This window comes from Cibotium barometz, chromosome 51, assembly GCF_041138505.1.
Source record: "Cibotium barometz isolate CiBa-2024 chromosome 51, ASM4113850v1, whole genome shotgun sequence".
Taxonomy (NCBI): domain Eukaryota; kingdom Viridiplantae; phylum Streptophyta; class Polypodiopsida; order Cyatheales; family Cibotiaceae; genus Cibotium; species Cibotium barometz.
Genome location: NC_141096.1, coordinates 39,377,936 through 39,392,684, shown reverse-complemented (window position 1 = coordinate 39,392,684; position 14,749 = coordinate 39,377,936).

Sequence of the window (14,749 nt, the reverse complement as noted above, 5' to 3'; positions counted from 1 at the left end):
CACACTCACACCTTCCTCTTCCCCTTCTACATAACCTTAGTCTCTTAATAAAATACGACGCTACAAACAATTTATGATGGCTTTAAAAAACTAAGCTGAGGGTGGGTGTCGCTAAAAGCTCTCGTTTTCTTGTAGTAGACCCCCATTCAAAGGATAAAGAGAAGGACTATATAGATATCAAGAACACTAGAATTTTTAAAATCATGTTCTACAATGAAAGCTTCAGAGATTCTACAGGCACGATTTGGATTCCTCTTCATCAGCATAGGCATGCACCTCATCAATTGTTGTATTGCATCTGTGGTGGTGATTGTGGTCTTTCATAGCACGTGCACCACTATGTAGATTCTTTTGATAAGTATTGGTTGAGGGAGTAAAAAATGTTAAGCTAGAAGTTGGATAGGACGCTACAAAGGATTTTTGATGGCTTTAAAAAAACTAAGCTGAGGGTGAGTGTCGCTAAAATGTTGAGATATCGAGCTCAACTAGTGCTATAGCGAACATTGATGACTCCTCGCCCGAGTGATAGCTTTCACACTTATGTCACTGGCATGGTTGGTTTGATTATGTTTGATATGCCGCCAGTGGATGACAACTGTGTGATAGCCACTTTGGAGTACTAGAGTTATGGCATAGTTATAGTGCCAGCTCATATAGTCGGGTTCACACTATAGACCAACTACTTTGTATGCTATTGTAGGAGAGTACTTTCCCTTTATGTATGTACTCTTATCTTTTAGTTAAATATGGTTGTAGAGAAGAGAAGAAGATTTAAAAAAATCAGCCATCCATCTCTCTTGTGTCTTGCATTCTCTTGTATGTGTGTGTATTTGCTTGCAAGGAACTCAAGCTCTCTCTCTCTCCCCCACATTCTCTTTATGGTATCAGAGCTTCGATTCGTGTGAGAGGAGGCAAGAACAAACAAGCAAGGAAGAGGTACGCGGGTAAGAGCATCATCATTTCTTTCCCTTCTTGGTTTAGGTACAACACCCCTCAGTAGCTCTGGGAGCTACGCATCTCCAATTAAGGAGTTGTCTTCGTAGGCTTAGAGGTGTATGTGTGCTACATAGTACTTTGTATTGCAGTTTTTTTGGCCAAAATTACGTTTTGGGCACGTCTTAGTCTTCGTTCCGTCACTACAAGGTATTTTCAACAGTTTCGAAAGTTCTGGTTGAGAACTGTCTGTGGTTGAAATGTGGTTATTGTAGTGCAGCAGTGCATTTTGGGGCTGCAGACAATGTTTTCACATGTATTGTTGACATTGGGTGTATGTACATGTATTTTGGTCATATCTGGTGACCTACAGGTTGTGCTAAAGTACCGCTACAGTAGTCACAGAAGATACTGCTACGTTACATGTTGCATATAGAAATTGTCTCTCCTTGCAATTTTTTGACTATTGTAGGAAAACATGTCTCACGGAATCAATCAGATTGTCAGTGAGAAGCTCGATAAGAACAACTTCTATGCCTGGAAGTTCAGAATGACCAATTTCCTTGTGGTGGGTAAAGGATTTTGGGACTATATCAAAGGAGACAATGAGAAGCCTCCTGAGTTGGATGAAGAGAATGCCACTCCAGAAGATATAAAGGCATTCAAGGATTGGAATAAAGGTTCAAGGAAAGTCATGTATTGGCTTTCAATTAGTGTCATAGGAGGACATAATAATAACACACATATAAGATGCTAACACTCTAGCAGTTACATGGCAGAATCTGGTGTAGATGTTCTAGACCAACACAAAGGCAAGAAAATTGTAGCTAAAGCAAGAGTTGCATACTGTGGAAAAGAAAAACATATCTATCAATGAGTATGCTTTAAAGATCAAGGGAATTGTTGAATCCCTTGGGTCCATCAATATATCAGTGAAAGATGATGATTTTAAGAGTGTCTGTTTGAATGGGCTTGGCAAAGAGTACAAGCCATTCAAGACCTCCAATGCAGTAAGGGAGAATATTCCCAATTTTTGTGACTTGGTGTCTATGCTGATAATAGAGGAAAAGTCACTAGGTGAGGACTCTTCTTCACAAACCAACAACACATCAGAACAAGTCTTTTACTACTTCAGGTAGAGGCAGAGGTAGAGGTTGTGGTCGAGGCCAAGGTGGTGGCCGACAAGGAAATCAGAATTCTAGACAACAACAGTTCAATAATTCACAATAATCATACACAGGTGGAAGAGGCCAGTCTAGAGGTAGGGGGAGCCAAAGAGGCCAAGGTGGTTGGCAAAGAAATCAAAATACTACAAATAGCATAGAGTGTTATTATTGTGGCAAACCAAGGCACATGGCAAAGGACTGCTATAAAAGCAAAATGACATTAAAAGGGGAAAGTTGCAGCAAGGTAACTATGTATTATCTAGTAAATAGGGAGGTGATGATAGAAGTGAGCAGCTGTTTGTGATGCAGCACACGCTCAATTCCATAACAGGAGATGTGTTAGGATCTCAAGATAATAGTATGTGGATTTTGGCACCTCTGACCATATGACCAGTCATACTGAGTGGTTTAGAGACATGCATAAAATGGAAAAACCAAGTTATGTAAAAATAGGTGATGATACTGTACATCCCATTACTCATGTTGGTAAAGTGTCATTGTCTATGCAGGATGGCAAAATGAAGTACTTGGAATATGTACTTCATGTTCCAAATATTACAAATAACCTGGTTTCTGTTAGACATATGGTTGATCAGGGTCTACAAGTGAGGTTTAATCCTCAAGGATGTTTTGTGGAAGACTTCATAAATCAGTGTCGCATGGTTGCAAAGGGTAACAAAAATGGCAGGATGTTTACTTTGGATGTGAACATGCCTGAAGTAAAGGCAGCCATGTCTACGCATGGAACAGGTGTCATTGTAGATATTGACATATGGCACAAATGCATTGGTCATGTGAACATACAACGACTGAAGTCTATGCAGGCCCAAAATATTGTTGCAGGTTTACCAAAGTTTAAGGCTGATGGTATGCACAAAGTATGTGAAGCATGCCAGCTTGGTAAGTAGGTCAAACATGATTTCCCACATGAAAAGCATTTCAGTGCAAGGCCATTAGATGTTATACATTCAGATATATGAAGATTGACCAAGATTACAACAATTATAGGTTGTAGGTATTATGTTACATTCATTGATGACCACACTAGGAAAGTGACAGTGGGTTTACTTAATGAAGGAGAAAAGTGAGGTGTTTGCTCACTGTTAGAGATTTAAAGCCTTGGTCGAGAAGGAAAAAAGCATACAAATAAAATTCTTGAGATCAGATGGTGGGGGAGAATATTTCTCTAATGAGTTCAGCGATTTGTGAGGAAGCAGGAAATCAAGAGACGGTTTTCATGTAGGTACACTCCACAACAGAATGGTGTTGTAGAAAGAAAAAACAGGCCCACATTGCAGAAGTGGCACGTGCCTTGATGGCTGAAAAGAATATGCCACATTATTTTCGGACAGAAGTAGTAAAAACTATTGTGTACATTATGAACACGACACCCACTATAGTTGTTCATGGTATGATGCCTGAACAGAAGTTTACAGGCATAACACCAGATGTATCTCACTTGAAAGTATTTGGGTGTATTTCATATGTGTATGTTCCTGATGAAGTGAGAACAAAGATGGATCCAAAGGTAGATAAATGCATCTTTATTAGTTATGCTATAGAGCAGAAAGGTTATAAATGTTACAACCCTACCACTTGTGAGATGCGAGTAAGCAAAGATGTTGTCTTTGAAGAGATGAGTAGCTGGTATGAACCAATAGTGGAGGCAATAGAAGATGCAGATGGGTAGAAGCATGTTAATGTGCTACGCTTTTTATGCTAGTTCACATGTGTGAACAAGCATTCCTAGTTAGCATAAGTTTAGGCATGTAAGTCACTATATTAGTAATCATATTTAAAACTTCTGGCTGATACAAAAAGCTCAAATGAGCACTTCAAAAAAAAAAGAATAATCAATGAAAGTTGTGGTATATTGAATTACGAGCTAGTCTTTGAAGCTAGTTAGCACGGGAGTTACAGCGGAGTGGTGGGGTGATGAAGTGCAAAGGCCAGAGCACCATGGAGCCCGCAAGCAAGGTGGCACATTCGCTTTCTCCTATACACAGAAAACACAGAGCCCCTTCTGCTTCTCCATCTCCCTGCAAAAGCGCAAAGCGATCTCAAGGTTCCCCAATGTCCCTCTCGGGTACTCTCTCTCTCTCTCTCTCTCTCTCTCTCTCTTGTGCGGGTTCTGTGTGTTTTCTCTTCTACTTTCAGCTTCAGTACCACAAGAAGCTCCATGCAATACAGTTGAGCACATTTCCATGCAATATAGTTGAGCACATTTCCCTTTATAGTTGAGCACATTTCCCTTTGATGTGTGCAGGCCGATGGAAAGCTCCGAAGGTCGTGATCCCCATGCAGGAAAAATTCTGTACAACTTTGGTAGAGTTCAATGCTGCTTATGGCCTTTCCATGGAGGGTTTATATCCCAAAATGGTTAGGTGGGAGCAGGTCACTGATGCTGAATGGTTCAGTGTGTTCAAACAAACAAAGGATCCCAGCCAGTACCGCATCAAATGCAGCACCATCCACACCGAAATGTATGAGTCGATGATGAAACTGCACTACAATGTATACGAGAAGGCCCCAACCAACATGGAAATTTCCTCTGCATTTGCAAAGGGTTTCGTGAAAGAATTCAGTCCTGCCGTGATTGCAAGCGGGACAGCCATTAGGTTCAATTGGGCCGAGTTTGCAGTGCAGTACTTGCAGTATATTCGAGAGAAGGGCTATTATGAAGGCCATGTTAACAAGTGGAGACTAAGCAATCTTCAGCTTCCAGCTTCAAAAATTGAGGATGAGTCTGCTGACATCTGCGAGGAAAACATGGCATTGGCAAGAAAGAGTACTGCCAAATCTACCAAGGCCACACTTCAGCCTCATCAAGATAGTTGATAGGAGATGGAAGCTTCTTCATTTTGTGGGTTGGAGGAATGGCAGTGCATGAAGGCAGCTGTCCTTCAAATGAAAACACAGCTACATTATGAGAAACAGAATCTAAACAAAGTGCAAGAGGGCTTGGAACTTGTTAGTGCTTTGAATGCAAAAAATGTGAAGGTCACTCCTATTGTCACGGCCATGAGACAAAGGTTGCAAGCAGCTGAGATGGAGTTGCAGGCTCTATTGCAAAGCAATGATGTGGATGCCTGGCGAAAGATGGAGCTTGAAGTCAGAATAGAGACAACCAAAGACACCATAGAGGCTATGGGGTTTCCTCTTCGTGAAGATGACCCCATAGATAGTGACATAGACATAACCTGTAAACTGGTAAGTGTCCGTAAGTTTCATCTCTGCACTTTATGTTTGGTACATGTGCTCAGGTAACTCATGTACTTACCATGCTTTTTTTGTCTTGGTTTTGTAGGTTGAGGTGGGAATTGCAAAATCCAAGGTGCAGAACTCTGAAAGCCAACTTGAACTTCTGATGCACATGCAGTCCAAGTTGCAGGGCTCGTTTCTCCAAACTGCCCTAACTAATCTAGCCCTTGCTAGTTTTATGAAGAATAGAGAGGTGCAAGACGGCATCGGAACAAACCTGTGTACTGGCTGTGGTCTGCCCCTTGAGGTCCAACCATTCCTTGCAATGGTCAAGCTCCCTTGTGAGCATAATTATCACCTTCTGTGCTTTGTTGCTACATGCTCCCTTGGGACCGTATGTAGGGCTCCCTTCTGCAAAAAAAAGCATACCTACCGCATGGTTGTGCAACCTTACAACACAACGATATCCAACCACACCAGAGATTGGTAAGAAACCATACTTGAATGTATGCTTGCTAGCTAGCATACAGGACATACAGTCTACAAGCTTGATCATATTGGGGATAAAAGGTGTGCTAGTTAGCATAATGAATATGCTAATTAGCATGCCAGGTATGCTAGTTATCATACTAGATATGCTAGTTAGCATATACAGTATGATAGTTAGCATATTGCATATGCTAATTAACATATCCAGTATACTAGTTAGCATACTAGATATGCTAGTAGGATGCTAACTAGCATATACCGTATATGCTAGTTAGCATACCCTGCATGCTAACTAGCATCCTCGTCGTTAGTATACTCTGTATGCTAACTAGCATCCTAGTAAGCATACCCTGTATACTAACTAGCATAGCATATATGCTAGTTAGCATACCCAATACGCTAACAAGCATACCGGATATGCTAATTAGCATATCAAGTAGGCCTACTAGCATATCCAATATGCTAACTAGCATACGGGATATGTTAACTAGCATGCTAACTAGCATACCGGATATGCTAAAAAGCGTATCTAGAATGCTAATAAACACAACGGATATGCTAGTTAGGATACTAGATACGCTAACTAGCATACAAGATACGCTAATTAGCGTAACCAGTATGCTAACTAGCACACTGGATATGCTAGTTGGATGAGTGGATGCTAATTAGCATAACCAATATGCTACTAAGCATATCGGGTATGCTTATTAGCATACCGGAGTTAGCATATTGAATGCTAATTAGCATATCCAGTTTGCTAGTTAGCATATTGGATTGCTATCTGAAATATTAATTAGCATACAGGATATGCTAATTAGCATATCTTGTATGCTAACTAGCATACTGGTTATGCTAATTAGCATACTGAATATGCTAGTTAGTATACTTGATATGCTATTAAGCATGTTGGATATGCTAATTATCAATTTTTATATGCTAGTAAGCATTTTGGAGCATATTGGATTAGCTTAGAGGTTATAAGGTCTACTAGTTAGCATACTAGGTATGCTAGTTAGCATATTGGATATGCTTATTAGCATACCGGATATGCTAGCTGGAATGATAGTTAGCATACAGGATATACTAATTAGCATATCCAGTATGCTGGTTAGTATACTGGATATGCTAATTAGCATATCCTGTATGCTAACTAGCATACTGGATATGCTAATTAGCATACTTGATATGCTATTAAGCATGTTGGATATGCTATCCAGTATGCTAACTAGCATACTGGATATGCTAATTAGCATACTTGATATGCTATTAAGCATGTTGGATATGCTAATTAGTATATACTGTGCTCTAGTAAGCACATAGAAGCTTTTGGGTACACTTGAATTGCTTAGAGATTATAAGGTTTACTAGTTAGCATACCTGGTATGCTTGTTAGCATACTTGATATTCTAGTTAGCATATATGATTATGCTAGCTAGCATACACGGGAATGCTAATTAGCATACTGGCCTAGTTGCACACATAGTTAGCATATGAAACATACTATGTAGCATACATGACATGCTTATAAAGGGTGTAATCAAAGATTTTTTTGTTGCAGGCCTCTCAAAGCCCCTACATGATGTGGGCAGTGTGCATGACACCAAAGATAAGGGAAAGGCAACTGAGAACCCTTCGACTGAGAAGGGTGGTGAGCTAGATACAATGAATGAAGGAGTAGATGCGGGATCCCAGCAAATGCAAAGTGCAAGCATGAAAACAACAGAGGAAGGCGGTGACGTGAGCAGTAAATCAGAAGAAGATGATTTTTTTGTCATGGTTCCTCATGCGCGTGCCATGCCTGCTGCAAAACTGACACAGTAAAAACTTCTCAGCAGACAATGGCTAGTGCCAGTGCATTAGGGGAAACATTGACTAGCCCATTTTGAAAACCGAATGCCTCGTGGCTGTCATGTAATTTTTTTTATTTTCTCGGTGAAAATGTCTTTGTGTAATATAATGTTGAGCAGCAGTCCATTATAACTTTCTGCCAATCTATGAACTTCTTCACTTCGTATCGCTGTTTCTTTGCAGAGGAAGAGAAACTGGCATTAATTGCCTTGCCTGATGTAAATGCTGCCATGCAATAGCAGAAATTACGGAAATGGCGAGTCCGCAAAGCCAGGCAGATAAGGAGACAAAAATTGGAGATTGAAAAGCGGCTCGAATGATATTCACAGCATGCCCGTAGAATTTTCGAGCGCCTAAATTATGTTCACCCATCAAGGGAGGTTATATATGCTGAATGGTATCCTCTTCTAGATCCAATATGGGTGCCTAAGCGACTGTGTGATGAAAAAAGGGCTCTTTTACTAGATCTCAACGGTCTTTACTGAGGGTGGTAGAGAATCGCTTCGGCGAAAAGCCCCCTGCATATGCAGATGAAATGTTAAAATACAATGTAGAGGATAAGCAGGTGTTCTATCATCGCAAGAACAGCCACATGTTTTTGGACTGGTGTCTTCAGTTCTTCAGTGTGTATATTTGGAGCACAAGCATGTATCGTAAAGTCATGAATATTTGCAGGGCTGTTTTTAAATTGCAGGTGCCAAGGATTGTTGGTTTTTTGCGCAAGAGCACTGCAGTCCGCAACCCTGGCAGATCTTGAATAAACCTGTGTTTATGAAAGATTTAGCCTTGTTTTGGAAATACAATCCGGCGTACAACGCCCAAAACACGCTTCTGATTAATGATAGCCTCTACACAAAGTGTTTCAGAACCCAGCACAAGCTTGGCTCGTTACTCCGAAGCTAGAGGACCAAAGTGCTGAGGAGAGACAACAGTTTCTTATAGAAACTTTGAAAGACTGGCTTTTTCTTTGGCTGCAGTCAGATGATCGGGCAGCGTATGTGGCTGACAATTTCTTTGATACAGGCTCTGATAACTTCTTTGGATGCAGTCATCAAACAGTTGCTAGAGGCTGAGAGACAAGCAGAACTTCGTCGTGCAAACAAAAGGAAGATGACCTAGAAGCAGAGAGAGAGGAGAAAGCTAGGCTGGAGAGGGAAAGAAAAGAAAAGGAACAGCAGAGAGGCGACCTAGAAGCAGAGAGAAAGGAAAAAGCAGAGGAAAAGGAGAAAGCAGAGAAAAAGGAGGGAGCAAAAAAGCCCGGTCACTACAAACGCCCTCTGAGGAGGCCTAAAGATTTTTGGCGAGTGTGACTCATTGTAAAATTAAACCCTATGTAATGTTATTTGATGCTGGAAGTTAATGATGAGATAATCTTTTCAACAGTTGCCTCCTACTATTCCATTTTTATGTGTTACAGAATTATGTATTGGGTTTTTGTTAGGTAGCACACACTATAAAGTAGCAAGTATACAGTTAGCATATACTGTGGTAGTTAGCATACACTATATGCTAGTTAGCATAATCCTGTAGCTAGTTAGCACACTATATAGCAGCTAGTTAGTATACAGTTAGTATATACTATGCTTGTTAGCATACACTATATGCTAGTTAGCATATACTGTATATGCTAGTCAGCATATACTGTTTGCTAGTTAGCATACAGTATATGCTAACTAGCATATACTGTATGCTAGTTAGCATACGCTTTATGCTAGTTAGCACACACTATGTAGAAGCTTGTTAGTAAACAATTATCATATACTGTGGTAGTTAGCATACAATATATGCTAGTTAGCATATACTGTATGCTAGTAAGCACACGCTATATAGTAGCTAGTGAGTATACAGTTAGCATATACTGTGCTAGTTAGCATACCCTATATGCTAGTTAGCATACACTAAATGCTAATTGGCATATACTGTATGCTAGTTAGCATACGCTATATGCTAGTAAGCACACAATATAAATTAGGTAGTTAGTATACAGTTAACATGTACTGTGCGAGTTAGCATACAGTATATGCTAGTTAGCCTATACTATATACTAGTTAGCATACTATATATGCTATACTATATACTAGTTAGCATACTATATATGCTAGTTAGCATACATTGTATGCTAGTTAGCATACGCTTTATGCTAGCTAGCACGCACTTTGTAGAAGTTTGTTAGTCAGCATATACTGTATATGCTAGTTAGCATATAGTGTTTGCTAGTTAGCATATAGTATATGCTAACTAGCATATAGTGTATGCTAGTTAGTATACGCTTTATGCTAGTTAGCACACACTATGTAGAAGCTTGTTAGTAAACAATTATCATATACTGCGGTAGTTAGCATACACTATATGCTAGTTAGCATATACTGTATGCTAACTAGCATACAGTATATGCTAGTTAGCATATACTGTATATAGTGTTTGCTAGTTAGCATACACTATATGCTAGTTAGCATATACTGTATGCTAGTAAGCACACGCTATATAGTAGCTAGTGTGCATACAGTTAGCATTAACTGTGCTAGTTAGCATACACTATATGCTAGTTGGCATATACTGTATGCTAGTTAGCATACGCTATATGTTAGTAAGCACACAATATAAATTAGGTAGTTAGTATACAGTTAACATATACTGTGCGAGTTAGCATACACTATATGCTAGTTAGCCTATACTATATACTTAGCATACTTTATATGCTAGTTAGGATACACTGTATGCTAGTTAGCATACGCTTTATGCTAGCTAGCACACACTTTGTATAAGCTTGTTAGTACACAATTAGCGTATACTGTGATAGTAGTAAGCATACACAAGATACAAAATAGAATAAAAGACCATGACGCTCATGTCAAAAATCTAATGGCATGCTGTTATAGATTGCTTCATAATCTTCGGGGGTGATTGTGTACATTTGCCTTCTCTTTTGCATGTGTTTCATGGGTATCTTGATACAACGTACAAGATTTGAAAGTATGTGAACAACAGGTTGATTGTAGTCTAGTTTGAAGGTGTATGCATCCACTTGCTTGTAATACAGTCCTTTGCACGACATAAGAGCCTTTGTCAATTACATTGTTCCACTCATCAATGTAACCTTGTTTTGCCTTTTCTTTTACTGCAATGCACTTTACCAAGTAAAAGTCTACATTCTCATCATTGGTTGTAGCATCCGGATTCACTGCAAAAGTGTCACCAACACACAAAAGTGTCACCAACACTGCAAAAGTGTCACCAACACACAAAGCACTACTTAATGCATCATGGTGGCCTTCATACACGAATTTTTCATATCCAATGATCTGTCCTTCAAGGGCATCATCAGTCGGAGTGTCTTCTTCATCCTCAACTTCATCAGACAATGGCATCAGAATGTGATAATCCCAAGGCTGCACATGAGATTTGTTAGTGCAGCGATTCCAACTATGGTTCATGCATGTATCACAAAAGCATGCCAATGGTCTTGTGGCAATGGCAGTTGCATCCTGTCGGTTGTGACCGTGAAAAGCATGCAAGGTGCGAGACTTCTCAACCGTGGCACAATTCCATTTAACCTCCCTGTTTACATCACCTACTTTGATCTCCCAAAACACACGGGCACATTCCCTTTCTTTTAGAGGATATGATGCAGCTGCTCCCTTTGATAGGTTGGCTTGGCAATAGGCAACCACATCTGCAGCAGCTGCTCCCTTTGATAGGTTGGCTTGGCAATAGGCAATAGGCAACCACATCTTCAGCACACTTTAAAGTGGCCCCATTAGGCTTCAGCTGTTCATGTGTCAACGATCTTTTTACAACTGCGCCTGCACCATCATGCTCTCCCTTGCTATGTCCTGATCCAAAGAAGAACCAACTCATCTCCATTCCTGTCAGTCTAGCATGCCTTGCAACAAAATAGAAAGGCCTAGCAGCCTTAAACTGTGAGGCAGCACCATCTGACCAGACCTAGTGACGTTTTGGAGTGACACCTTCTCTCTGTAACTAGCCACAATGCAGCATAAAACAATGTTGGACAAACAATGTGTCATGCACTTTGTCAAGTGGATTTTCTTGACTACTTCCCCTTCCCTGCGGTAGTATGTTATGTGCACAAAAATAGTTACTTGACTTGAGTGCCAATGCATGGATTGAATCTCATTTTGCTCCTTGAATGCATAGTTTTCTGCAAAGTCTACAACCGACACAACCACATCGTCAGGAAATCTAAGAATACAATCCTTGAACTGTTGTGCTTGCCATTGAGCGATATAGATATGTTTGATAAAAACCTTCAGCTTGGTCTGTAAGAGTTGAAGAAACTCCCAGCACTGCATTTCTTTAGTCACAAGATCTTTTCTCTTTTTTTTGTCTCCGTGCTTATCTGTTGTCTCCACATATGCAAACAATTTTACAAAGATATTCTTACCTGGGCTTTGTGTCTCTAAGCAGCATGTTTCTAGCTTTTTCACACCACATTTCTTACATTCACCCATCAAACACTCACTATTGTGGTAACCAGTCCACCGTCAACATCCGATGTCACCCGCAATTTAGCCTTGTACAAGGATCAACACGAAACTTTAAGGAGTCTCGAGACTTTTGACATTTGCATGTTCTCCTTTGAATTCAACATCATGGACAATGCTGTATGCTTCAAATACAACTCCTCATTACATCTTGGCTGCTTTACAAGCGCCAAGGTGTTACGAACATTGCACATGATTGCACTTTGAATAGTAGACTCCTCTGGACACATTGCTTGCACGACAGGATGATGAGATACTAGATTCCAAATTTCTTGCTTGTTTTCTGTACTAATTCCTTCAGTCCTCCTCTTGAATAGTGCCACAATCTCAGACAAGATTTTCTTCTTCTTTTCCTCCTCAAAGGCAAGCTCTCGAACCTGAACCTGCTTAAGTTTTTTCTTCTTTCGTTGTTTCCTCTTTCTTTGTCTCTCATAATCCCTAATGGTAGTACAAGTTGGGTCCTCCAAGTTCGGATTCATTGTCTGTAAAGGATCCCTTCTGCTACCTGCATCTGCTGCCCTTGAACGCGCAAGTAAACCTACTAGATCACATTGCAAGGTATGGTTCGCCATAACTCTATGAGATGGGGCGGACGTGGGCTACACGGAGAGAATGCGAGGCAAAGGGAGAGGGTGAGACTATTTGAGCAGCATCACAAAGAGAGAGAGAGAGAGAGAGAGAGAGAGAGAGAGAGAGAGAGAGAGAGAGTTTGGCTTACACAGATCATGGAGAAACTCGAGAGAGCGAGAGAGAGAGAGAGACACAGAGACAGAAAGATAGAGAGAGAGAGAGAGAGAGAGAGAGAGAGAGAGAGAGAGCGCTCATCCACTACACCATGACTTCAGTAACTGAAAAGATGCTACATTTGAATTTGGCGTCGAGTAAATTTAACATTAATTATGGAAAGTTTATTTCAAAATGGACATATTCTTGGCTCTCGAATGTATGCTAACAAGCACTACTAACTAGCATTGTCTGGGATAGCATTTTTTGTGCACGTTAACATGCTTCTACCCAGATGTAAAAAGTGCTAATGTTACACCACATGTAGAGCAACAATCATAGGTTCTTAGTGGACTTGGAGAGTCCTCTAGGAGTGGATCCAATGTTAGCCCATGGTCACGCAGGTTGAGGATAGATGAAGGTTCACGTGTATCACACAAAGGGAAGGAAAAGGTAGAGATCATATGTGAATGGTGACTCTAGCGGCTCTGAGAAGAGCCTTGATGAGGAGCTTTGCATTCAATCTGTGATTACTCCTAGTGTAAGGAGAATAAGGTCTACGAGGGTTAGGTACCCTATTGATAGGTTGAGATATGATGGATATATAGCCCATCATTATGCCTACATGGTAAAGAAATATAGGATTTGGCGCCCACTTGTTTTGTGAGCAGGCACTTGGAAATAAGAAATGGGAAGATGCCATGAATGAGGAGATGTTAGCATTGGCATTAGGAAGTGAATGGGGTCTTCTTGGGCCCTTTAATTTGCCCAAGCCTAATCAAGGTGATTAAGGAATAGCCAAATGGGGGGTTGCCATGTGGAATGAAATGTTGGGTTTGTAAGAGAGGTGTAAGAGTGGTCAAAGGGTGCACTTTTTCCCCCAAAAAGGGGGGGAGGCAATTTTACAATTTTCGAACCTCCATAACTTCTACATACAAGCTCCGATTTGAGCGGAGATTATAGATCCGTGATCTACGCATCAAGAGCTTTCCATAGATATGTTACATGATATGGTTTTGTCCGCTAGATTTTAAATTCCATTTTCCCTCCAAAATTCAAATTCGAATAAAGTAGCCGTTTTGAAGCTTCTAATTAGAAAACGTTTCTTCTTAAGAGAAAAGGTTTGACTCCTTAAACTGCCAAATAAAAGGGCCCAAGAAGCCTTCCATTGAGGTCCTAATGGATTTAAATGCAACATGAGAGTGAGTGCCTTTGCCTAAGGAAAAAAAGGCGCGATTGGATGTAAGTGGGTATTTAAAGTCAAGCATAACACTGATGGTTCAGTGAGTAGGTATAAGGCAAGATTGGTGGCCAAAGTCTATACGTAGACTTATGGCATGACTATGAAGAGACATTCAGCCCGGTTGCTAGAATGGCAACTGTGAGAGCTATCATTGCTATGACTGCAGCAAAGGGTTGCTCTTTACACCAGATGGATGTAAAGAATGCCTTCTTGCATGGTAATTTTCAAGAAGAAGTTTACATGATGGGGCCACCAAGTTATGAGAGTGATACACACCCTAATTTTATGTGCAGGTTATGTAAAGCCTTGTATGGCTTGAATCAGCAGGCACCTAGAGCATGGTCAAATAAGATCAGGGAGTATCTTGTTACCATTGGATTTTAGATATCCAATGCAGATTTTTCACTTTATGTGAAAAAGATAGATAGAGGGATCATGCTATTAGTCATCTATGTGGATGACTTGATTATCACTAGTGATAGTGATGTTGACATAAAGGATGTCAGGAAGCTTTTGAAGCAAAAGTTTGAGATGAAGGATTTGGGTGAGCTACGATATTTTTTGGGCATAGAGATGGTGAGATCACCTCATGGCATTTTGTTATTGTATAGAGGTAGTATGGCTTGGACATGTTGTCCAAG